This window comes from Schistocerca americana, chromosome 3 (genome assembly GCF_021461395.2).
Source record: "Schistocerca americana isolate TAMUIC-IGC-003095 chromosome 3, iqSchAmer2.1, whole genome shotgun sequence".
NCBI lineage: Eukaryota > Metazoa > Arthropoda > Insecta > Orthoptera > Acrididae > Schistocerca > Schistocerca americana.
The window spans coordinates 836,922,558-836,926,240 of record NC_060121.1 but is presented as its reverse complement, the minus strand read 5'-3'; positions in this window follow the sequence as shown (position 1 = coordinate 836,926,240).

Sequence of the window (3,683 nt, the reverse complement as noted above, 5' to 3'; positions counted from 1 at the left end):
ATTATGTCGATAAATAGATTTGTAGACATGGGGGGTAAAGATTTGGAACGTAAAAGTAACATTTGTGTTACATGAGATTTTTAAAAATGTTCACATAAAAATTTTCTGATATTCCTTTTAAGTTTACGCTTTAGTTGAAATTTGCATTATGCCCTTCCAGTAATTCAATAATACCAATTGTGTTCTCAAACTCAAGTGTTTACTAATATTTTTAACTTTCGATACAGACAGTTCATCAGTTGCCACAATTATTAGAATCGTTTGCTCTTTCACTAACTCTTGAGACCAGTAAGTAGTTGTGTCCTTCCTTCAACTTCTCACTCTCTTCCCTGCCTTCTGTGTATACATATAAAGTACTTGAATACTTTAAATACACGATGGTCCAACATAAAGATCACTAAACAGCTCTAACGCAGAGTCATTGCGCAGCGACGTAAAATGATCTTTATAACTGTACTGTACCTTTTAAAATCATTTTCATCGTGCTATAAACAGCTTCTTCAGAAGCGATAGTCCAAGTGTCGCTATATAATACCTCCTTTTACCGAATTTGGAAACTGTCAACACCAGTGTACCTAAATTCCAAAAGTCAACGACCCTCATCTCTTTTTCGTAAAACGATAAATTATTACCAAGGTATAGCACGTGAGTCAATTTACAATAATTCTTACATTATAAAAATTTTACATAAGATATATTCCTAAACAATTCATATTTGTGTGAAACGAAATATGCCACAAATATAAAAAAAATTAAAAAAAGGCCCTCCCCCCCATGAACCATGGACCTTGCCGTTGGTGGGGAGGCTTGCGTCCCTTAGCTATACAGATGGCCGTCCCGTGGGGGCAACCACAACGGAGGGGTATCTGTTGAGAGGCCAGACAAACGTGTGGTTCCTGAAGAGGGGCAGCAGCCTTTTCAGTAGTTGCAGGGGCAACAGTCAGGATGATTGACTGATCTTGCCTTCTAACAATAAACAAAACGGCCTTGCTGTGCTGGTACTGCGAACGGCTGAAAGCAAGGGGAAACTACAGCCGTAATTTTTCCCGAGGGCACGCAGCTTTACTGTATGGTTAAATGATGATGGAGTCCTCTTGGGTAAAATATTCCGGAGGTAAAATAGTCCCCCATTCCGGAGGTAAAATAGTCCCACCCGGATCTCCGGGTGGGGACTACTCAGGAGGACGTTGTTATCAGGAGAAAGAAAACTGGCGTTCTACGGATCGGAACGTGGAATGTCAGATCCCTTAATCGAGCAGGTAGGTTAGAAAATTAAAAAAGGGAAATGGATAGGTTAAAGTTAGATATAGAGGGAATTAGTGAAGTTCGATGGCAGGAAGAACAAGACTTTTGGTCAGGTGAATACAGGGTTAAAAATACAAAATCAAATAGAGATAATGAAGGAGTAGGATTAATAATGAATAAAAAAATTGGCGTGCGGGTAAGCTACTACAAACAGCATAGTGAACCCATTATTGTGGGCAAGATAGACATGAAGAGCACGCCTACTACAGTAGTACAAGTTTATATGCCAAATAGCTCTGCAGATGATGAAGAAATTGATGAAATGTATGATAAGATAAAAGAAATTATTCAGATAGTGAAGGGAGACGAAAATTTAGTAGTCGTGGGTGACTGGAATTTGAGTGTAGGCTCTGTCTCTGAGCACTATGCGACTTAACTTCTGAGGTCATCAGTCGCCTAGACCTTAGAACTAATTATACCTAACTAACCTAAGGACATCACACACATCCATGCCCGAGGCAGGATTCGAACCTGCGACCGTAGCGGTCGCTCGGTTCCAGACTGTAGCGCCTAGAACCGCAAGGCCTCTCTGGCCGGCTCGAGTGTAGGAAAAGGGAGAGAAGGAAACATAGTAGGTGAATATGGATTGGGGCTAAGAAATGAAAGAGGAAGCCGTCTAGTAGAACTTTGCACGGAACATAACTTAATCATAACTAACACTTGGTTCAAGAATCATAAAAGAAGGTTGTATACATGGAAGAATCCCGGAGATAATAGAAGGTTATATATAATGGTAAGACAGAGATTTAGGAACCAGGTTATAAATTGTAAGACATTTCCAGGGGCAGATGTGGACTCTGACCACAATACATTGGTTATGAACTGCAGATTAAAATTGAAGAAACTGCAAAAAGGTGGGAAGTCAAGGAAATGGGACCTGGATAAACTGACTAAACCAGAGGTTGTACAGAGTTTCAGGGAGAGCATAAGGGAACAATTCACAGTAGTGGGGGAAAGAAGTACAGTAGTAGAAGAATGGGTAGCTCTGAGGGATGAAGTAGTGAAGGCAGCAGAGGATCAAGTAGGTAAAAAGACGAGGCCTAGTAGAAATCCTTGGGTAACAGAAGAAATATTGAATTTAATTGATGAAAGGAGAAAATATAAAAATGCAGTAAATGAAGCAGGCAAAAAGGAATACAAACGTCTCAAAAATGGGACCGACAGGAAATGCAAAATGGCTAAGCAGGGGTGGCTAGTGGACAAATGTAAGGATCTAGAGGCTTATCTCACTAGGGGTAAGATAGATACTGCCTAAAGGAAAATTAAAGAGAACGTTGGAGAAAAGAGAACCACTTGTATGAATATCAAGAGCCTAGGTGGAAACCCAGTTCTAACTAAAGAAGGGAAAGCAGAAAGATGGAAGGAGTATATAGAGGGTCTATACAAGGGCGATGTACTTGAGGACAATATTATAGAAATGGAAGAGAATGTAGATGAAGATGAAATGGGAGATACGATACTGCGTGAAGAGTTTGACAGAGCACTGAAAGGCCTTAGCCGAAACAAGGCCCCGGGAGTAGACAACATTCCATTAGAACTACTGACGGCCTTGGGAGAGCCAGTCCTGACAAAACTCTACCATCTGGTGAGCAAGATGTATGGGACAGGCGAAATACCCTCAGACTTCAAGAAGAATATAATAATTCCAATCCCAAAGAAAGCAGGTGTTGACAGATGTGAAAATTACCGAACTAACAGTTTAATAAGTCACAGCTGCAAAATACTAACGTGAACTTCTTACAGACGAATGGGAAAACTGGTAGAAGCCGACCTCGGCGAAGAATAGTTTGGATTCCGCAGATATATTGGAACACGTGAGGCAATACTGACCCTACGACTTACCTTAGCAGAAAGATTAAGGAAAGGCAACCCTACGTTTCTAGCATTTGTCGAATTAGAGAAAGCTTTTGACAATGTTGCCTGGAATACTCTCTTCCAAATTCTGAAGGTGATAGGGGTAAAATACAGGGAGCGAAGGGCAATTTGCAATTTGTACAGAGAACAGATAGCAGTTATAAGAGTCCAGGGGCATGAAAGATAAGCAGTGGTTGCGAAGGGAGTGAGACGGGGTTGTAGCCTCTCCCTGATGTTGCTCAAACTGTATATCGAGCAAGCAGTAAAGAAAAGTACGGAGTAGGTATTAAGATCGATGGAGAAGAAATAAAAACTTTAAGGTTCACCGATGACATTGTAATTCTGTCAGAGACAGCAAAGGACTTGGAAGAGCAGTTGAACGGAATGGATAGTGTCTTGAGAGGAGGGTATAAGATGAACATCAACAAAAGCAAAACGAGGATAATGGAATGTAGTCGAATTAAGTCAGGTGATGCTGAGGGACTTAGATTAGGAAATGAGACACTTAAAGTAGTAAAGGAGTT